This window comes from Pseudorca crassidens, chromosome 5, assembly GCF_039906515.1.
Source record: "Pseudorca crassidens isolate mPseCra1 chromosome 5, mPseCra1.hap1, whole genome shotgun sequence".
NCBI classification, from domain to species: Eukaryota; Metazoa; Chordata; class Mammalia; order Artiodactyla; family Delphinidae; genus Pseudorca; species Pseudorca crassidens.
The window spans coordinates 39245564-39268261 of NC_090300.1; positions in this window are offsets into that span (position 1 = coordinate 39245564).

Consider the following 22698-nt stretch of genomic DNA (forward strand, 5'->3'; position numbering starts at 1 on the left):
TCCCGGCATCAAAGTTGAACGCAGCCCCACGTACGTGTACTTTCTCAAGCACCAGAAGAGACACAAGAAGCACTGTGGTACCTTCTCAGAATAATATCTTGCGCAGGGAGATGAGCACTGTCCGAGGGACATAGGCGTTTTAAGGCGCTAGCTAGATCTGGGTGTCCTTGAACCTGCCAAAAGACTAGCAGGCTTCAGGAGGAAACCGTTCGTTTTCCGGACGGCATGTAAAGTCGAGTTTCTGCTGGGCAGGGAGAGACGGCAGGTATGTAAGCGGAGAATGAACAGTCAGCACAGAGCTTGTTACATTGCAGCTCAGGGTCAGCCCTGAGAGCCACTGGCATCACACCGAAGACTTTCCAGAACTCGGGTCGGGGCACTGTTGAAAGACTTGTCAATCTCTCTATCCAACGAAGGCAACAGTTTGCTGCCTTTCACACTGCGTTCCAAGAGATGATCCGGAGGTACCTGGGTCGCCGAACGGTGCTCAATCGGTCAACGGGAGTCATTGAGTGCACAGTGTTCCTCCAAAGGGACATGGTGGGGCAGAGGGAGTCCTGGGAGAAGCATTCCAGCGTTAATGCGCTGCTTTCCCTAAGGGTTCATGGAAATCGTTTGTACACGTCAAGTCGTGCGTGGAAACCCTGCCATTACGTTGAGCCTGGGGGACAGGTCTGGCTTTCCCGTTATGTGCACAAGGGCTGCTGGAGGCCTCCTGTAACGAGTAGGAAACTGTCTGTTAGCCTAGGAAACCTGCCGTTCAATCACTCGGCATTACCACTGTGAAGAGGGCACGGGCAACAACGTTGTTTTTCACTTAAATCTGAGGCCGCAAGTGTCCTGCTTTCCCGTTGGGAAAATAATGCTTTTCTCATTAGGCCCCTCGGTCAGACTTGACGCAGCACACGTACGTGTAGCTTCTGACCGGCGAAAAGAGACTCAAGGAGCACCCTGGACCTTCCCTGATCAAACTTTGGCACACAGGGAGCTGAAAGGCCTGACCGACGTAATTCCTTAGCTGAGGCCAAAAAGTGTCCTTTTATCCTACCAGAGCTCAGGCAGTGTTGCAGGGGCAACAAGTCCGTTTGTCAGGCTGCGCCGAAAGTCGACGGTCTGCTTGGCAAGCGAGGGCAGCTTCGTGTTCCCAGTGCGAACGCTAAGCAGGGGGTGTTTTCATTGCCGTCCTGGTTCAGCAGCGGGGTCCGCTTGCGGTCCACCTAAGACCTGCCAGACCCGTGTTCGGGAGGACTTTTGAAAGATGGGCAATCCAACGGTGCAACAAAGAGAGCAGTGTTTTGCCTTGAATTCACTCTTCGTTCCAAGAGACGATGCGAAGGGCCTAGGTGCCTGTACGTCGGTGGGTCGCCTAAGACGTGACAACCGGTACACATGGTGTTGCCGTGAGACGTGGTGAGGGCGCGGGAGTCCCAGGAGTCCTGAAAAGCCCACTAGCGTTTAGCCAGTGCTTTGAGTAGGGCTCCCTGGGAAATGCTGCATGCCTGCCTGGCATTTGTGGATGCAATTCCTGGACCTTGCCTTCAGCTTGGCGCTCAGTGTCGTGTTCCTTCTGTGTAAAGGTGGCTCTGGGATGCCCCAGGAATGGAAGCGGAAACCCACCACCGCTCTCAAGAAAATTCCACTTTCCTTCCAAAGACATTCCAGCATGCAAGAATGGACTGACAGAGCACTGTATTTTAGGCAGCTTTCACGCTGAACGATCCTTCTTTCCCGTTGGGAGGTACTACAGTTCTCTAAGGGTCCCGGTCTCAGAGTTGCACACAGCCCACGTGCGTATAGTTTCTCAGGAACCAAAGGGGACCCCAGGAGGACGGTGGCACCTTCTCTGAATAGTTTTGTAGCCAGGGAGTTGGTTGTGCGCTGTGCGAATGGCATGAACTCTTAAAGGTGTTAGGTATCAGATTTAGGTGCTCCCTGAACCTGCCAAAAGCCTAGCAGTGTTCGGGGGGGAAACTGTCCATTTTCCAGACTGCATCAAAGGTCGAGTTACAGCTTGCCAGGAAGAGCCGGTAGGTAAGTACACCCAGAATGAACACTACGCACCGTGTCTCACATGGCTCCTCAGCGTCAGCAGTGGGAGCCCCTGGCATGCCACCTAGGACCTTCTACACCTCTGTTCAGGGGCACTTTTGAATGTCGTGGCTATCTAGCTCTACAGCAAAGAGGAGACTTTGTCGCTTCTCAGTCTGCGTTCAAAGAGGTGATCCGGAGGACTTTGACAGCGGAAAGGTGCTCAGGGGGCCAAGAAGAGTTTCGGTACACAGTGTTCTTCCAAGGGACGTGGTGAGGCAGCGGAGACCCTAGGAAAGGCATACTAACTTCAATGCACTACTCGCCTAAGGTTTCCTGGAAAACCTCTGCACGCGTCAATTCGTGGAGGGAATACCTGAACCTCACTTGGGTCGTTGTGGAACTGTAGAGTGTTCCGTTGATGGATAGAGGGCGCCCGGAGGCCTCCTGCACGGCGTAGTAAACAGAGTGTTTCTCTAGGCAAACTCCCTTTCCCCGCACATAGCCATTCTACTTGTGAAGAGAACACGAGGAACCGCACTGTTTCTCAGGACACTTTGAGGCCGCACTTCCAGCTCTCCCGCCGGGAAAATAATGCTCTTGGCTTTAGGTAACCAATATCAAAATTGAACCCAGCACATGCACTTGTAGTTTCTGACCCACAGAAAGAGACTCAAGCAGCACCCTGGACCTTCGCTGATAAGACTTTGGCACCAGGGTAGTCCTGCGTGGGCTGAATGGCCTCAACGACGTAATTCCCGGGGATGGGCCAAACTGTCCTTGTGTCTTACAAAACCCGGGGTAACGTTCAGGGGCAAATTGTACGTTTGTCAGGCTGCCTCTGAAGTCGACCTTCTGCTTGGCAGAGAGAGAGAGAGAGAGAGAGAGAGAGAGAGAGAGAGAGAGGCGGCAGGGAAGTGTTCCCAGCATGAACCGTAAACACAGTGTTTCTTCATAGCAGCAGTGGTTCAGCCGTGGGGATCATTGGCATAACACCTAAGACCTGCTAGGCCTGTGTTCGGGAGGACTTTTGAAAGCTCGGCAGTCTAGACGGGCAGCGAAGGGAGCAGAGTGTCGCCTTTCATTCTTCTTGCAGAGAAACGATCCGAAGGGCCCAGGTACCTGTATTTGGTTGGGTCCCCTAAGAATTGGGTACACATTGGGTACACAGTGTTTTTCCATGCGAGGTGGTGAGGACCCAGGAGTCCTAGGAGTCCTGAACCAGCACCCTAGCATCAAGCCACTGCTTTGACTAAGGCTTCTGGGCAAATGCTGCATGCCTGCAGGCACTGTGGATGCCGTTCCCGGACCTTGTTTGGATCTTCGTGACCAGTGTGGTCTGCCCTTTATGCGAAGGGGGCTCTGGCACGCCTCAGGCAAGGAAGTGGAAAGACCTTTCTTCTTTCTTGCATAGCACCCTTTCCTTTGAGACACGTTCCAGCATGCAAGGGAAGACTAGCAGAACGCTGTGTTTAGGCACCTTTGAGGCTACGAGGATTCTTCGTTCAACTAGGGACAATCCAACGTTTCTCCTAAGGTCCCGGCATCAAAGTTGAACGCAGCCCCACGTACGTGTACTTTCTCAAGCACCAGAAGAGACACAAGAAGCACTGTGGTACCTTCTCAGAATAATATCTTGCGCAGGGAGATGAGCACTGTCCGAGGGACATAGGCGTTTTAAGGCGCTAGCTAGATCTGGGTGTCCTTGAACCTGCCAAAAGACTAGCAGGCTTCAGGAGGAAACCGTTCGTTTTCCGGACGGCATGTAAAGTCGAGTTTCTGCTGGGCAGGGAGAGACGGCAGGTATGTAAGCGGAGAATGAACAGTCAGCACAGAGCTTGTTACATTGCAGCTCAGGGTCAGCCCTGAGAGCCACTGGCATCACACCGAAGACTTTCCAGAACTCGGGTCGGGGCACTGTTGAAAGACTTGTCAATCTCTCTATCCAACGAAGGCAACAGTTTGCTGCCTTTCACACTGCGTTCCAAGAGATGATCCGGAGGTACCTGGGTCGCCGAACGGTGCTCAATCGGTCAACGGGAGTCATTGAGTGCACAGTGTTCCTCCAAAGGGACATGGTGGGGCAGAGGGAGTCCTGGGAGAAGCATTCCAGCGTTAATGCGCTGCTTTCCCTAAGGGTTCATGGAAATCGTTTGTACACGTCAAGTCGTGCGTGGAAACCCTGCCATTACGTTGAGCCTGGGGGACAGGTCTGGCTTTCCCGTTATGTGCACAAGGGCTGCTGGAGGCCTCCTGTAACGAGTAGGAAACTGTCTGTTAGCCTAGGAAACCTGCCGTTCAATCACTCGGCATTACCACTGTGAAGAGGGCACGGGCAACAACGCTGTTTTTCACTTAAATCTGAGGCCGCAAGTGTCCTGCTTTCCCGTTGGGAAAATAATGCTTTTCTCATTAGGCCCCTCGGTCAGACTTGACGCAGCACACGTACGTGTAGCTTCTGACCGGCGAAAAGAGACTCAAGGAGCACCCTGGACCTTCCCTGATCAAACTTCGGCACACAGGGAGCTGAAAGGCGTGACCGACGTAATTCCTTAGCTGAGGCCAAAAAGTGTCCTTTTATCCTACCAGAGCTCAGGCAGTGTTGCAGGGGCAACAAGTCCGTTTGTCAGGCTGCGCCGAAAGTCGACGGTCTGCTTGGCAAGCGAGGGCAGCTTCGTGTTCCCAGTGCGAACGCTAAGCAGGGGGTGTTTTCATTGCCGTCCTGGTTCAGCAGCGGGGACCGCTTGCGGTCCACCTAAGACCTGCCAGACCCGTGTTCGGGAGGACTTTTGAAAGATGGGCAATCCAACGGTGCAACAAAGAGAGCAGTGTTTTGCCTTGAATTCACTCTTCGTTCCAAGAGACGATGCGAAGGGCCTAGGTGCCTGTACGTCGGTGGGTCGCCTAAGACGTGACAACCGGTACACATGGTGTTGCCGTGAGACGTGGTGAGGGCGCGGGAGTCCCAGGAGTCCTGAAAAGCCCACTAGCGTTTAGCCAGTGCTTTGAGTAGGGCTCCCTGGGAAATGCTGCACGCCTGCCTGGCATTTGTGGATGCAATTCCTGGACCTTGCCTTCAGCTTGGCGCTCAGTGTCGTGTTCCTTCTGTGTAAAGGCGGCTCTGGGATGCCCCAGGAATGGAAGCGGAAACCCACCACCGCTCTCAAGAAAATTCCACTTTCCTTCCAAAGACATTCCAGCATGCAAGAATGGACTGACAGAGCACTGTATTTTAGGCAGCTTTCACGCTGAACGATCCTTCTTTCCCGTTGGGAGGTACTACAGTTCTCTAAGGGTCCCGGTCTCAGAGTTGCACACAGCCCACGTGCGTATAGTTTCTCAGGAACCAAAGGGGACCCCAGGAGGACGGTGGCACCTTCTCTGAATAGTTTTGTAGCCAGGGAGTTGGTTGTGCGCTGTGCGAATGGCATGAACTCTTAAAGGTGCTAGGTATCAGATTTAGGTGCTCCCTGAACCTGCCAAAAGCCTAGCAGTGTTCGGGGGGGAAACTGTCCATTTTCCAGACTGCATCAAAGGTCGAGTTACAGCTTGCCAGGAAGAGCCGGTAGGTAAGTACACCCAGAATGAACACTACACACCGTGTCTCACATGGCTCCTCAGTGTCAGCAGTGGGAGCCCCTGGAATGCCACCTAGGACCTTCTACACCTCTGTTCAGGGGCACTTTTGAATGTCGTGGCTATCTAGCTCTACAGCAAAGAGGAGACTTTGTCGCTTCTCAGTCTGCGTTCAAAGAGGTGATCCGGAGGACTTTGACAGCGGAAAGGTGCTCAGGGGGCCAAGAAGAGTTTCGGTACACAGTGTTCTTCCAAGGGACGTGGTGAGGCAGCGGGGACCCTAGGAAAGGCATACTAACTTCAATGCACTACTCGCCTAAGGTTTCCTGGAAAACCTCTGCACGCGTCAATTCGTGGAGGGAATACCTGAACCTCACTTGGGTCGTTGTGGAACTGTAGTGTGTTCTGTTGATGGATAGAGGGCGCCCGGAGGCCTCCTGCACGGCGTAGTAAACAGAGTGTTTCTCTAGGCAAACTCCCTTTCCCCGCACATAGCCATTCTACTTGTGAAGAGAACACGAGGAACCGCACTGTTTCTCAGGACACTTTGAGGCCGCACTTCCAGCTCTCCCGCCGGGAAAATAATGCTCTTGGCTTTAGGTAACCAATATCAAAATTGAACCCAGCACATGCACTTGTAGTTTCTGACCCACAGAAAGAGACTCAAGCAGCACCCTGGACCTTCGCTGATAAGACTTTGGCACCAGGGTAGTCCTGCGTGGGCTGAATGGCTTCAACGACGTAATTCCCGGGGATGGGCCAAACTGTCCTTGTGTCTTACAAAACCCGGGGTAGCGTTCAGGGGCAAATTGTACATTTGTCAGGCTGCCTCTGAAGTCGACCTTCTGCTTGGCAGAGAGAGGGAGAGGGAGAGAGAGAGAGACAAAGAGAGAGAGAGGCGGCAGGGACGTGTTCCTAGCATGAACCGTAAACACAGTGTTTCTTCATAGCAGCAGTGGTTCAGCCGTGGGGATCATTGGCATAACACCTAAGACCTGCTAGGCCTGTGTTCGGGAGGACTTTTGAAAGCTCGGCAGTCTAGACGGGCAGCGAAGGGAGCAGAGTGTCGCCTTTCATTCTTCTTGCAGAGAAACGATCCGAAGGGCCCAGGTACCTGTATTTGGTTGGGTCCCCTAAGAATTGGGTACACATTGGGTACACAGTGTTTTTCCATGCGAGGTGGTGAGGACCCAGGAGTCCTGAACCAGCACCCTAGCGTCAAGCCACTGCTTTGACTAAGGCTTCTGGGCAAATGCTGCATGCCTGCAGGCACTGTGGATGCCGTTCCCGGACCTTGTTGGGATCTTCGTGACCAGTGTGGTCTGCCCTTTATGCGAAGGGGGCTCTGGCACGCCTCAGGCAAGGAAGTGGAAAGACCTTTCTTCTTTCTTGCATAGCACCCTTTCCTTTGAGACACGTTCCAGCATGCAAGGGAAGACTAGCAGAACGCTGTGTTTAGGCACCTTTGAGGCTACGAGGATTCTTCGTTCAACTAGGGACAATCCAACGTTTCTCCTAAGGTCCCGGCATCAAAGTTGAACGCAGCCCCACGTACGTGTACTTTCTCAAGCACCAGAAGAGACACAAGAAGCACTGTGGTACCTTCTCAGAATAATATCTTGCGCAGGGAGATGAGCACTGTCCGAGGGACATAGGCGTTTTAAGGCGCTAGCTAGATCTGGGTGTCCTTGAACCTGCCAAAAGACTAGCAGGCTTCAGGAGGAAACCGTTCGTTTTCCGGACGGCATGTAAAGTCGAGTTTCTGCTGGGCAGGGAGAGACGGCAGGTATGTAAGCGGAGAATGAACAGTCAGCACAGAGCTTGTTACATTGCAGCTCAGGGTCAGCCCTGAGAGCCACTGGCATCACACCGAAGACTTTCCAGAACTCGGGTCGGGGCACTGTTGAAAGACTTGTCAATCTCTCTATCCAACGAAGGCAACAGTTTGCTGCCTTTCACACTGCGTTCCAAGAGATGATCCGGAGGTACCTGGGTCGCCGAACGGTGCTCAATCGGTCAACGGGAGTCATTGAGTGCACAGTGTTCCTCCAAAGGGACATAGTGGGGCAGAGGGAGTCCTGGGAGAAGCATTCCAGCGTTAATGCGCTGCTTTCCCTAAGGGTTCATGGAAATCGTTTGTACACGTCAAGTCGTGCGTGGAAACCCTGCCATTACGTTGAGCCTGGGGGACAGGTCTGGCTTTCCCGTTATGTGCACAAGGGCTGCTGGAGGCCTCCTGTAACGAGTAGGAAACTGTCTGTTAGCCTAGGAAACCTGCCGTTCAATCACTCGGCATTACCACTGTGAAGAGGGCACGGGCAACAACGCTGTTTTTCACTTAAATCTGAGGCCGCAAGTGTCCTGCTTTCCCGTTGGGAAAATAATGCTTTTCTCATTAGGCCCCTCGGTCAGACTTGACGCAGCACACGTACGTGTAGCTTCTGACCGGCGAAAAGAGACTCAAGGAGCACCCTGGACCTTCCCTGATCAAACTTCGGCACACAGGGAGCTGAAAGGCGTGACCGACGTAATTCCTTAGCTGAGGCCAAAAAGTGTCCTTTTATCCTACCAGAGCTCAGGCAGTGTTGCAGGGGCAACAAGTCCGTTTGTCAGGCTGCGCCGAAAGTCGACGGTCTGCTTGGCAAGCGAGGGCAGCTTCGTGTTCCCAGTGCGAACGCTAAGCAGGGGGTGTTTTCATTGCCGTCCTGGTTCAGCAGCGGGGACCGCTTGCGGTCCACCTAAGACCTGCCAGACCCGTGTTCGGGAGGACTTTTGAAAGATGGGCAATCCAACGGTGCAACAAAGAGAGCAGTGTTTTGCCTTGAATTCACTCTTCGTTCCAAGAGACGATGCGAAGGGCCTAGGTGCCTGTACGTCGGTGGGTCGCCTAAGACGTGACAACCGGTACACATGGTGTTGCCGTGAGACGTGGTGAGGGCGCGGGAGTCCCAGGAGTCCTGAAAAGCCCACTAGCGTTTAGCCAGTGCTTTGAGTAGGGCTCCCTGGGAAATGCTGCACGCCTGCCTGGCATTTGTGGATGCAATTCCTGGACCTTGCCTTCAGCTTGGCGCTCAGTGTCGTGTTCCTTCTGTGTAAAGGCGGCTCTGGGATGCCCCAGGAATGGAAGCGGAAACCCACCACCGCTCTCAAGAAAATTCCACTTTCCTTCCAAAGACATTCCAGCATGCAAGAATGGACTGACAGAGCACTGTATTTTAGGCAGCTTTCACGCTGAACGATCCTTCTTTCCCGTTGGGAGGTACTACAGTTCTCTAAGGGTCCCGGTCTCAGAGTTGCACACAGCCCACGTGCGTATAGTTTCTCAGGAACCAAAGGGGACCCCAGGAGGACGGTGGCACCTTCTCTGAATAGTTTTGTAGCCAGGGAGTTGGTTGTGCGCTGTGCGAATGGCATGAACTCTTAAAGGTGCTAGGTATCAGATTTAGGTGCTCCCTGAACCTGCCAAAAGCCTAGCAGTGTTCGGGGGGGAAACTGTCCATTTTCCAGACTGCATCAAAGGTCGAGTTACAGCTTGCCAGGAAGAGCCGGTAGGTAAGTACACCCAGAATGAACACTACGCACCGTGTCTCACATGGCTCCTCAGCGTCAGCAGTGGGAGCCCCTGGCATGCCACCTAGGACCTTCTACACCTCTGTTCAGGGGCACTTTTGAATGTCGTGGCTATCTAGCTCTACAGCAAAGAGGAGACTTTGTCGCTTCTCAGTCTGCGTTCAAAGAGGTGATCCGGAGGACTTTGACAGCGGAAAGGTGCTCAGGGGGCCAAGAAGAGTTTCGGTACACAGTGTTCTTCCAAGGGACGTGGTGAGGCAGCGGGGACCCTAGGAAAGGCATACTAACTTCAATGCACTACTCGCCTAAGGTTTCCTGGAAAACCTCTGCACGCGTCAATTCGTGGAGGGAATACCTGAACCTCACTTGAGTCGTTGTGGAACTGTAGAGTGTTCCGTTGATGGATAGAGGGCGCCCGGAGGCCTCCTGCACGGCGTAGTAAACAGAGTGTTTCTCTAGGCAAACTCCCTTTCCCCGCACATAGCCATTCTACTTGTGAAGAGAACATGAGGAACCGCACTGTTTCTCAGGACACTTTGAGGCCGCACTTCCAGCTCTCCCGCCGGGAAAATAATGCTCTTGGCTTTAGGTAACCAATATCAAAATTGAACCCAGCACATGCACTTGTAGTTTCTGACCCACAGAAAGAGACTCAAGCAGCACCCTGGACCTTCGCTGATAAGACTTTGGCACCAGGGTAGTCCTGCGTGGGCTGAATGGCCTCAACGACGTAATTCCCGGGGATGGGCCAAACTGTCCTTGTGTCTTACAAAACCCGGGGTAGCGATCAGGGGCAAATTGTACGTTTGTCAGGCTGCCTCTGAAGTCGACCTTCTGCTTGGCAGAGAGAGGGAGAGAGAGAGAGAGAGAGAGAGAGAGAGAGAGAGAGAGAGAGAGAGGCGGCAGGGAAGTGTTCCCAGCATGAACCGTAAACACAGTGTTTCTTCATAGCAGCAGTGGTTCAGCCGTGGGGATCATTGGCATAACACCTAAGACCTGCTAGGCCTGTGTTCGGGTGGACTTTTGAAAGCTCGGCAGTCTAGACGGGCAGCGAAGGGAGCAGAGTGTCGCCTTTCATTCTTCTTGCAGAGAAACGATCCGAAGGGCCCAGGTACCTGTATTTGGTTGGGTCCCCTAAGAATTGGGTACACATTGGGTACACAGTGTTTTTCCATGCGAGGTGGTGAGGACCCAGGAGTCCTAGGAGTCCTGAACCAGCACCCTAGCGTCAAGCCACTGCTTTGACTAAGGCTTCTGGGCAAATGCTGCATGCCTGCAGGCACTGTGGATGCCGTTCCCGGACCTTGTTTGGATCTTCGTGACCAGTGTGGTCTGCCCTTTATGCGAAGGGGGCTCTGGCACGCCTCAGGCAAGGAAGTGGAAAGACCTTTCTTCTTTCTTGCATAGCACCCTTTCCTTTGAGACACGTTCCAGCATGCAAGGGAAGACTAGCGGAACGCTGTGTTTAGGCACCTTTGAGGCTACGAGGATTCTTCGTTCAACTAGGGACAATCCAACGTTTCTCCTAAGGTCCCGGCATCAAAGTTGAACGCAGCCCCACGTACGTGTACTTTCTCAAGCACCAGAAGAGACACAAGAAGCACTGTGGTACCTTCTCAGAATAATATCTTGCGCAGGGAGATGAGCACTGTCCGAGGGACATAGGCGTTTTAAGGCGCTAGCTAGATCTGGGTGTCCTTGAACCTGCCAAAAGACTAGCAGGCTTCAGGAGGAAACCGTTCGTTTTCCGGACGGCATGTAAAGTCGAGTTTCTGCTGGGCAGGGAGAGACGGCAGGTATGTAAGCGGAGAATGAACAGTCAGCACAGAGCTTGTTACATTGCAGCTCAGGGTCAGCCCTGAGAGCCACTGGCATCACACCGAAGACTTTCCAGAACTCGGGTCGGGGCACAGTTGAAAGACTTGTCAATCTGTCTATCCAACGAAGGCAACAGTTTGCTGCCTTTCACACTGTGTTCCAAGAGATGATCCGGAGGTACCTGGGTCGCCGAACGGTGCTCAATCGGTCAACGGGAGTCATTGAGTGCACAGTGTTCCTCCAAAGGGACATGGTGGGGCAGAGGGAGTCCTGGGAGAAGCATTCCAGCGTTAATGCGCTGCTTTCCCTAAGGGTTCATGGAAATCGTTTGTACACGTCAAGTCGTGCGTGGAAATCCTGCCATTACGTTGAGCCTGGGGGACAGGTCTGGCTTTCCCGTTATGTGCACAAGGGCTGCTGGAGGCCTCCTGTAACGAGTAGGAAACTGTCTGTTAGCCTAGGAAACCTGCCGTTCAATCACTCGGCATTACCACTGTGAAGAGGGCACGGGCAACAACGCTGTTTTTCACTTAAATCTGAGGCCGCAAGTGTCCTGCTTTCCCGTTGGGAAAATAATGCTTTTCTCATTAGGCCCCTCGGTCAGACTTGACGCAGCACACGTACGTGTAGCTTCTGACCGGCGAAAAGAGACTCAAGGAGCACCCTGGACCTTCCCTGATCAAACTTTGGCACACAGGGAGCTGAAAGGCGTGACCGACGTAATTCCTTAGCTGAGGCCAAAAAGTGTCCTTTTATCCTACCAGAGCTCAGGCAGTGTTGCAGGGGCAACAAGTCCGTTTGTCAGGCTGCGCCGAAAGTCGACGGTCTGCTTGGCAAGCGAGGGCAGCTTCGTGTTCCCAGTGCGAACGCTAAGCAGGGGGTGTTTTCATTGCCGTCCTGGTTCAGCAGTGGGGACCGCTTGCGGTCCACCTAAGACCTGCCAGACCCGTGTTCGGGAGGACTTTTGAAAGATGGGCAATCCAACGGTGCAACAAAGAGAGCAGTGTTTTGCCTTGAATTCACTCTTCGTTCCAAGAGACGATGCGAAGGGCCTAGGTGCCTGTACGTCGGTGGGTCGCCTAAGACGTGACAACCGGTACACATGGTGTTGCCGTGAGACGTGGTGAGGGCGCGGGAGTCCCAGGAGTCCTGAAAAGCCCACTAGCGTTTAGCCAGTGCTTTGAGTAGGGCTCCCTGGGAAATGCTGCACGCCTGCCTGGCATTTGTGGATGCAATTCCTGGACCTTGCCTTCAGCTTGGCGCTCAGTGTTGTGTTCCTTCTGTGTAAAGGCGGCTCTGGGATGCCCCAGGAATGGAAGCGGAAACCCACCACCGCTCTCAAGAAAATTCCACTTTCCTTCCAAAGACATTCCAGCATGCAAGAATGGACTGACAGAGCACTGTATTTTAGGCAGCTTTCACGTTGAACGATCCTTCTTTCCCGTTGGGAGGTACTACAGTTCTCTAAGGGTCCCAGTCTCAGAGTTGCACACAGCCCACGTGCGTATAGTTTCTCAGGAACCAAAGGGGACCCCAGGAGGACGGTGGCACCTTCTCTGAATAGTTTTGTAGCCAGGGAGTTGGTTGTGCGCTGTGCGAATGGCATGAACTCTTAAAGGTGCTAGGTATCAGATTTAGGTGCCCCCTGAACCTGCCAAAAGCCTAGCAGTGTTCGGGGGGGAAACTGTCCATTTTCCAGACTGCATCAAAGGTCGAGTTACAGCTTGCCAGGAAGAGCCGGTAGGTAAGTACACCCAGAATGAACACTACGCACCGTGTCTCACATGGCTCCTCAGCGTCAGCAGTGGGAGCCCCTGGCATGCCACCTAGGACCTTCTACACCTCTGTTCAGGGGCACTTTTGAATGTCGTGGCTATCTAGCTCTACAGCAAAGAGGAGACTTTGTCGCTTCTCAGTCTGCGTTCAAAGAGGTGATCCGGAGGACTTTGACAGCGGAAAGGTGCTCAGGGGGCCAAGAAGAGTTTCGGTACACAGTGTTCTTCCAAGGGACGTGGTGAGGCAGCGGGGACCCTAGGAAAGGCATACTAACTTCAATGCACTACTCGCCTAAGGTTTCCTGGAAAACCTCTGCACGCGTCAATTCGTGGAGGGAATACCTGAACCTCACTTGGGTCGTTGTGGAACTGTAGAGTGTTCCGTTGATGGATAGAGGGCGCCCGGAGGCCTCCTGCACGGCGTAGTAAACAGAGTGTTTCTCTAGGCAAACTCCCTTTCCCCGCACATAGCCATTCTACTTGTGAAGAGAACATGAGGAACCGCACTGTTTCTCAGGACACTTTGAGGCCGCACTTCCAGCTCTCCCGCTGGGAAAATAATGCTCTTGGCTTTAGGTAACCAATATCAAAATTGAACCCAGCACATGCACTTGTAGTTTCTGACCCACAGAAAGAGACTCAAGCAGCACCCTGGACCTTCGCTGATAAGACTTTGGCACCAGGGTAGTCCTGCGTGGGCTGAATGGCCTCAACGACGTAATTCCCGGGGATGGGCCAAACTGTCCTTGTGTCTTACAAAACCCGGGGTAACGTTCAGGGGCAAATTGTACGTTTGTCAGGCTGCCTCTGAAGTCGACCTTCTGCTTGGCAGAGAGAGAGAGAGAGAGAGAGAGAGAGGCGGCAGGGAAGTGTTCCCAGCATGAACCGTAAACACAGTGTTTCTTCATAGCAGCAGTGGTTCAGCCGTGGGGATCATTGGCATAACACCAAAGACCTGCTAGGCCTGTGTTCGGGAGGACTTTTGAAAGCTCGGCAGTCTAGATGGGCAGCGAAGGGAGCAGAGTGTCGCCTTTCATTCTTCTTGCAGAGAAACGATCCGAAGGGCCCAGGTACCTGTATTTGGTTGGGTCCCCTAAGAATTGGGTACACATTGGGTACACAGTGTTTTTCCATGCGAGGTGGTGAGGACCCAGGAGTCCTAGGAGTCCTGAACCAGCACCCTAGCGTCAAGCCACTGCTTTGACTAAGGCTTCTGGGCAAATGCTGCATGCCTGCAGGCACTGTGGATGCCGTTCCCGGACCTTGTTTGGATCTTCGTGACCAGTGTGGTCTGCCCTTTATGCGAAGGGGGCTCTGGCACGCCTCAGGCAAGGAAGTGGAAAGACCTTTCTTCTTTCTTGCATAGCACCCTTTCCTTTGAGACACGTTCCAGCATGCAAGGGAAGACTAGCGGAACGCTGTGTTTAGGCACCTTTGAGGCTACGAGGATTCTTCGTTCAACTAGGGACAATCCAACGTTTCTCCTAAGGTCCCGGCATCAAAGTTGAATGCAGCCCCACGTACGTGTACATTCTCAAGCACCAGAAGAGACACAAGAAGCACTGTGGTACCTTCTCAGAATAATATCTTGCGCAGGGAGATGAGCACTGTCCGAGGGACATAGGCATTTTAAGGCGCTAGCTAGATCTGGGTGTCCTTGAACCTGCCAAAAGACTAGCAGGCTTCAGGAGGAAACCGTTCGTTTTCCGGACGGCATGTAAAGTCGAGTTTCTGCTGGGCAGGGAGAGACGGCAGGTATGTAAGCGGAGAATGAACAGTCAGCACAGAGCTTGTTACATTGCAGCTCAGGGTCAGCCCTGAGAGCCACTGGCATCACACCGAAGACTTTCCAGAACTCGGGTCGGGGCACAGTTGAAAGACTTGTCAATCTCTCTATCCAACGAAGGCAACAGTTTGCTGCCTTTCACACTGCGTTCCAAGAGATGATCCGGAGGTACCTGGGTCGCCGAACGGTGCTCAATCGGTCAACGGGAGTCATTGAGTGCACAGTGTTCCTCCAAAGGGACATGGTGGGGCAGAGGGAGTCCTGGGAGAAGCATTCCAGCGTTAATGCGCTGCTTTCCCTAAGGGTTCATGGAAATCGTTTGTACACGTCAAGTCGTGCGTGGAAACCCTGCCATTACGTTGAGCCTGGGGGACAGGTCTGGCTTTCCCGTTATGTGCACAAGGGCTGCTGGAGGCCTCCTGTAACGAGTAGGAAACTGTCTGTTAGCCTAGGAAACCTGCCGTTCAATCACTCGGCATTACCACTGTGAAGAGGACACAGGCAACAACGCTGTTTTTCACTTAAATCTGAGGCCGCAAGTGTCCTGCTTTCCCGTTGGGAAAATAATGCTTTTCTCATTAGGCCCCTCGGTCAGACTTGACGCAGCACACGTACGTGTAGCTTCTGACCGGCGAAAAGAGACTCAAGGAGCACCCTGGACCTTCCCTGATCAAACTTTGGCACACAGGGAGCTGAAAGGCGTGACCGACGTAATTCCTTAGCTGAGGCCAAAAAGTGTCCTTTTATCCTACCAGAGCTCAGGCAGTGTTGCAGGGGCAACAAGTCCGTTTGTCAGGCTGCGCCGAAAGTCGACGGTCTGCTTGGCAAGCGAGGGCAGCTTCGTGTTCCCAGTGCGAACGCTAAGCAGGGGGTGTTTTCATTGCCGTCCTGGTTCAGCAGCGGGGACTGCTTGCGGTCCACCTAAGACCTGCCAGACCCGTGTTCGGGAGGACTTTTGAAAGATGGGCAATCCAACGGTGCAACAAAGAGAGCAGTGTTTTGCCTTGAATTCACTCTTCGTTCCAAGAGACGATGCGAAGGGCCTAGGTGCCTGTACGTCGGTGGGTCGCCTAAGACGTGACAACCGGTACACATGGTGTTGCCGTGAGACGTGGTGAGGGCGCGGGAGTCCCAGGAGTCCTGAAAAGCCCACTAGCGTTTAGCCAGTGCTTTGAGTAGGGCTCCCTGGGAAATGCTGCACGCCTGCCTGGCATTTGTGGATGCAATTCCTGGACCTTGCCTTCAGCTTGGCGCTCAGTGTCGTGTTCCTTCTGTGTAAAGGTGGCTCTGGGATGCCCCAGGAATGGAAGCGGAAACCCACCACCGCACTCAAGAAAATTCCACTTTCCTTCCAAAGACATTCCAGCATGCAAGAATGGACTGACAGAGCACTGTATTTTAGGCAGCTTTCACGCTGAACGATCCTTCTTTCCCGTTGGGAGGTACTACAGTTCTCTAAGGGTCCCGGTCTCAGAGTTGCACACAGCCCACGTGCGTATAGTTTCTCAGGAACCAAAGGGGACCCCAGGAGGACGGTGGCACCTTCTCTGAATAGTTTTGTAGCCAGGGAGTTGGTTGTGCGCTGTGCGAATGGCATGAACTCTTAAAGGTGCTAGGTATCAGATTTAGGTGCTCCCTGAACCTGCCAAAAGCCTAGCAGTGTTCGGGGGGGAAACTGTCCATTTTCCAGACTGCATCAAAGGTCGAGTTACAGCTTGCCAGGAAGAGCCGGTAGGTAAGTACACCCAGAATGAACACTACGCACCGCGTCTCACATGGCTCCTCAGCGTCAGCAGTGGGAGCCCCTGGCATGCCACCTAGGACCTTCTACACCTCTGTTCAGGGGCACTTTTGAATGTCGTGGCTATCTAGCTCTACAGCAAAGAGGAGACTTTGTCGCTTCTCAGTCTGCGTTCAAAGAGGTGATCCGGAGGACTTTGACAGCGGAAAGGTGCTCAGGGGGCCAAGAAGAGTTTCGGTACACAGTGTTCTTCCAAGGGACGTGGTGAGGCAGCGGGGACCCTAGGAAAGGCATACTAACTTCAATGCACTACTCGCCTAAGGTTTCCTGGAAAACCTCTGCACGCGTCAATTCGTGGAGGGAATACCTGAACCTCACTTGGGTCGTTGTGGAACTGTAGAGTGTTCCGTTGATGGATAGAGGGTGCCTGGAGGCCTCCTGCACGGCGTAGTAAACAGAGTGTTTCTCTAGGCAAACTCCCTTTCCCCGCACATAGCCATTCTACTTGTGAAGAGAACATGAGGAACCGCACTGTTTCTCAGGACACTTTGAGGCCGCACTTCCAGCTCTCCCGCCGGGAAAATAATGCTCTTGGCTTTAGGTAACCAATATCAAAATTGAACCCAGCACATGCACTTGTAGTTTCTGACCCACAGAAAGAGACTCAAGCAGCACCCTGGACCTTCGCTGATAAGACTTTGGCACCAGGGTAGTCCTGCGTGGGCTGAATGGCCTCAACGACGTAATTCCCGGGGATGGGCCAAACTGTCCTTGTGTCTTACAAAACCCGGGGTAGCGTTCAGGGGCAAATTGTACGTTTGTCAGGCTGCCTCTGAAGTCGACCTTCTGCTTGGCAGAGAGAGGGAGAGAGAGAGAGAGAGAGAGAGAGAGAGAGAGAGGCGGCAGGGAAGTGTTCCCAGCATGAACCGTAAACACAGTGTTTCTTCATAGCAGCAGTGGTTCAGCCGTGGGGATCATTGGCATAACACCAAAGACCTGCTAGGCCTGTGTTCGGGAGGACTTTTGAAAGCTCGGCAGTCTAGACGGGCAGCGAAGGGAGCAGAGTGTCGCCTTTCATTCTTCTTGCAGAGAAACGATCCGAAGGGCCCAGGTACCTGTATTTGGTTGGGTCCCCTAAGAATTGGTTACACATTGGGTACACAGTGTTTTTCCATGCGAGGTGGTGAGGACCCAGGAGTCCTAGGAGTCCTGAACCAGCACCCTAGCGTCAAGCCACTGCTTTGACTAAGGCTTCTGGGCAAATGCTGCATGCCTGCAGGCACTGTGGATGCCGTTCCCGGACCTTGTTTGGATCTTCGTGACCAGTGTGGTCTGCCCTTTATGCGAAGGGGGCTCTGGCACGCCTCAGGCAAGGAAGTGGAAAGACCTTTCTTCTTTCTTGCATAGCACCCTTTCCTTTGAGACACGTTCCAGCATGCAAGGGAAGACTAGCGGAACGCTGTGTTTAGGCACCTTTGAGGCTACGAGGATTCTTCGTTCAACTAGGGACAATCCAACGTTTCTCCTAAGGTCCCGGCATCAAAGTTGAACGCAGCCCCACATACATGTACTTTCTCAAGCACCAGAAGAGACACAAGAAGCACTGTGGTACCTTCTCAGAATAATATCTTGCGCAGGGAGATGAGCACTGTCCGAGGGACATAGGCGTTTTAAGGCGCTAGCTAGATCTGGGTGTCCTTGAACCTGCCAAAAGACTAGCAGGCTTCAGGAGGAAACCGTTCGTTTTCCGGACGGCATGTAAAGTCGAGTTTCTGCTGGGCAGGGAGAGACGGCAGGTATGTAAGCGGAGAATGAACAGTCAGCACAGAGCTTGTTACATTGCAGCTCAGGGTCAGCCCTGAGAGCCACTGGCATCACACCGAAGACTTTCCAGAACTCGGGTCGGGGCACAGTTGAAAGACTTGTCAATCTCTCTATCCAACGAAGGCAACAGTTTGCTGCCTTTCACACTGCGTTCCAAGAGATGATCCGGAGGTACCTGGGTCGCCGAACGGTGCTCAATCGGTCAACGGGAGTCATTGAGTGCACAGTGTTCCTCCAAAGGGACATGGTGGGGCAGAGGGAGTCCTGGGAGAAGCATTCCAGCGTTAATGCGCTGCTTTCCCTAAGGGTTCATGGAAATCGTTTGTACACGTCAAGTCGTGCGTGGAAACCCTGCCATTACGTTGAGCCTGGGGGACAGGTCTGGCTTTCCCGTTATGTGAACAAGGGCTGCTGGAGGCCTCCTGTAACGAGTAGGAAACTGTCTGTTAGCCTAGGAAACCTGCCGTTCAATCACTCGGCATTACCACTGTGAAGAGGGCACGGGCAACAACGCTGTTTTTCACTTAAATCTGAGGCCGCAAGTGTCCTGCTTTCCCGTTGGGAAAATAATGCTTTTCTCATTAGGCCCCTCGGTCAGACTTGACGCAGCACACGTACGTGTAGCTTCTGACCGGCGAAAAGAGACTCAAGGAGCACCCTGGACCTTCCCTGATCAAACTTCGGCACACAGGGAGCTGAAAGGCGTGACCGACGTAATTCCTTAGCTGAGGCCAAAAAGTGTCCTTTTATCCTACCAGAGCTCAGGCAGTGTTGCAGGGGCAACAAGTCCGTTTGTCAGGCTGCGCCGAAAGTCGACGGTCTGCTTGGCAAGCGAGGGCAGCTTCGTGTTCCCAGTGCGAACGCTAAGCAGGGGGTGTTTTCATTGCCGTCCTGGTTCAGCAGCGGGGACCGCTTGCGGTCCACCTAAGACCTGCCAGACCCGTGTTCGGGAGGACTTTTGAAAGATGGGCAATCCAACGGTGCAACAAAGAGAGCAGTGTTTTGCCTTGAATTCACTCTTCGTTCCAAGAGACGATGCGAAGGGCCTAGGTGCCTGTACGTCGGTGGGTCGCCTAAGACGTGACAACCGGTACACATGGTGTTGCCGTGAGACGTGGTGAGGGCGCGGGAGTCCCAGGAGTCCTGAAAAGCCCACTAGCGTTTAGCCAGTGCTTTGAGTAGGGCTCCCTGGGAAATGCTGCACGCCTGCCTGGCATTTGTGGATGCAATTCCTGGACCTTGCCTTCAGCTTGGCGCTCAGTGTCGTGTTCCTTCTGTGTAAAGGCGGCTCTGGGATGCCCCAGGAATGGAAGCGGAAACCCACCACCGCTCTCAAGAAAATTCCACTTTCCTTCCAAAGACATTCCAGCATGCAAGAATGGACTGACAGAGCACTGTATTTTAGGCAGCTTTCACGCTGAACGATCCTTCTTTCCCGTTGGGAGGTACTACAGTTCTCTAAGGGTCCCGGTCTCAGAGTTGCACACAGCCCACGTGCGTATAGTTTCTCAGGAACCAAAGGGGACCCCAGGAGGACGGTGGCACCTTCTCTGAATAGTTTTGTAGCCAGGGAGTTGGTTGTGTGCTGTGCGAATGGCATGAACTCTTAAAGGTGCTAAGTATCAGATTTAGGTGCTCCCTGAACCTGCCAAAAGCCTAGCAGTGTTCGGGGGGGAAACTGTCCATTTTCCAGACTGCATCAAAGGTCGAGTTACAGCTTGCCAGGAAGAGCCGGTAGGTAAGTACACCCAGAATGAACACTACGCACCGTGTCTCACATGGCTCCTCAGCGTCAGCAGTGGGAGCCCCTGGCATGCCACCTAGGACCTTCTACACCTCTGTTCAGGGGCACTTTTGAATGTCGTGGCTATCTAGCTCTACAGCAAAGAGGAGACTTTGTCGCTTCTCAGTCTGCGTTCAAAGAGGTGATCCGGAGGACTTTGACAGCGGAAAGGTGCTCAGGGGGCCAAGAAGAGTTTCGGTACACAGTGTTCTTCCAAGGGACGTGGTGAGGCAGCGGGGACCCTAGGAAAGGCATACTAACTTCAATGCACTACTCGCCTAAGGTTTCCTGGAAAACCTCTGCACGCGTCAATTCGTGGAGGGAATACCTGAACCTCACTTGGGTCGTTGTGGAACTGTAGAGTGTTCCGTTGATGGATAGAGGGCGCCCGGAGGCCTCCTGCACGGCGTAGTAAACAGAGTGTTTCTCTAGGCAAACTCCCTTTCCCCGCACATAGCCATTCTACTTGTGAAGAGAACATGAGGAACCGCACTATTTCTCAGGACACTTTGAGGCCGCACTTTCAGCTCTCCCGCCGGGAAAATAATGCTCTTGGCTTTAGGTAACCAATATCAAAATTGAACCCAGCACATGCACTTGTAGTTTCTGACCCACCGAAAGAGACTCAAGCAGCACCCTGGACCTTCGCTGATAAGACTTTGGCACCAGGGTAGTCCTGCGTGGGCTGAATGGCCTCAACGACGTAATTCCCGGGGATGGGCCAAACTGTCCTTGTGTCTTACAAAACCCGGGGTAGCGTTCAGGGGCAAATTGTACGTTTGTCAGGCTGCCTCTGAAGTCAACCTTCTGCTTGGCAGAGAGAGGGAGAGAGAGAGAGAGAGAGAGGCGGCAGGGAAGTGTTCCCAGCATGAACCGTAAACACAGTGTTTCTTCATAGCAGCAGTGGTTCAGCCGTGGGGATCATTGGCATAACACCTAAGACCTGCTAGGCCTGTGTTCGGGAGGACTTTTGAAAGCTCGGCAGTCTAGACGGGCAGCGAAGGGAGCAGAGTGTCGCCTTTCATTCTTCTTGCAGAGAAACGATCCGAAGGGCCCAGGTACCTGTATTTGGTTGGGTCCCCTAAGAATTGGGTACACATTGGGTACACAGTGTTTTTCCATGCGAGGTGGTGAGGACCCAGGAGTCCTAGGAGTCCTGAACCAGCACCCTAGCGTCAAGCCACTGTTTTGACTAAGGCTTCTGGGCAAATGCTGCATGCCTGCAGGCACTGTGGATGCCGTTCCCGGACCTTGTTTGGATCTTCGTGACCAGTGTGGTCTGCCCTTTATGCGAAGGGGTCTCTGGCACGCCTCAGGCAAGGAAGTGGAAAGACCTTTCTTCTTTCTTGCATAGCACCCTTTCCTTTGAGACACGTTCCAGCATGCAAGGGAAGACTAGCAGAACGCTGTGTTTAGGCACCTTTGAGGCTACGAGGATTCTTCGTTCAACTAGGGACAATCCAACGTTTCTCCTAAGGTCCCGGCATCAAAGTTGAACGCAGCCCCACGTACGTGTACTTTCTCAAGCACCAGAAGAGACACAAGAAGCACTGTGGTACCTTCTCAGAATAATATCTTGCGCAGGGAGATGAGCACTGTCCGAGGGACATAGGCGTTTTAAGGCGCTAGCTAGATCTGGGTGTCCTTGAACCTGCCAAAAGACTAGCAGGCTTCAGGAGGAAACCGTTCGTTTTCCGGACGGCATGTAAAGTCGAGTTTCTGCTGGTCAGGGAGAGACGGCAGGTATGTAGGCGGAGAATGAACAGTCAGCACAGAGCTTGTTACATTGCAGCTCAGGGTCAGCACTGAGAGCCACTGGCATCACACCGAAGACTTTCCAGAACTCGGGTCGGGGCACAGTTGAAAGACTTGTCAATCTCTCTATCCAACGAAGGCAACAGTTTGCTGCCTTTCACACTGCGTTCCAAGAGATGATCCGGAGGTACCTGGGTCGCCGAACGGTGCTCAATCGGTCAACGGGAGTCATTGAGTGCACAGTGTTCCTCCAAAGGGACATGGTGGGGCAGAGGGAGTCCTGGGAGAAGCATTCCAGCGTTAATGCGCTGCTTTCCCTAAGGGTTCATGGAAATCGTTTGTACACGTCAAGTCGTGCGTGGAAACCCTGCCATTACGTTGAGCCTTGGGGACAGGTCTGGCTTTCCCGTTATGTGAACAAGGGCTGCTGGAGGCCTCCTGTAACGAGTAGGAAACTGTCTGTTAGCCTAGGAAACCTGCCGTTCAATCACTCGGCATTACCACTGTGAAGAGGGCACGGGCAACAACGCTGTTTTTCACTTAAATCTGAGGCCGCAAGTGTCCTGCTTTCCCGTTGGGAAAATAATGCTTTTCTCATTAGACCCCTCGGTCAGACTTGACGCAGCACACGTACGTGTAGCTTCTGACCGGCGAAAAGAGACTCAAGGAGCACCCTGGACCTTCCCTGATCAAACTTCGGCACACAGGGAGCTGAAAGGCGTGACCGACGTAATTCCTTAGCTGAGGCCAAAAAGTGTCCTTTTATCCTACCAGAGCTCAGGCAGTGTTGCAGGGGCAACAAGTCCGTTTGTCAGGCTGCGCCGAAAGTCGACGGTCTGCTTGGCAAGCGAGGGCAGCTTCGTGTTCCCAGTGCGAACGCTAAGCAGGGGGTGTTTTCATTGCCGTCCTGGTTCAGCAGCGGGGACCGCTTGCGGTCCACCTAAGACATGCCAGACCCGTGTTCGGGAGGACTTTTGAAAGATGGGCAATCCAACGGTGCAACAAAGAGAGCAGTGTTTTGCCTTGAATTCACTCTTCGTTC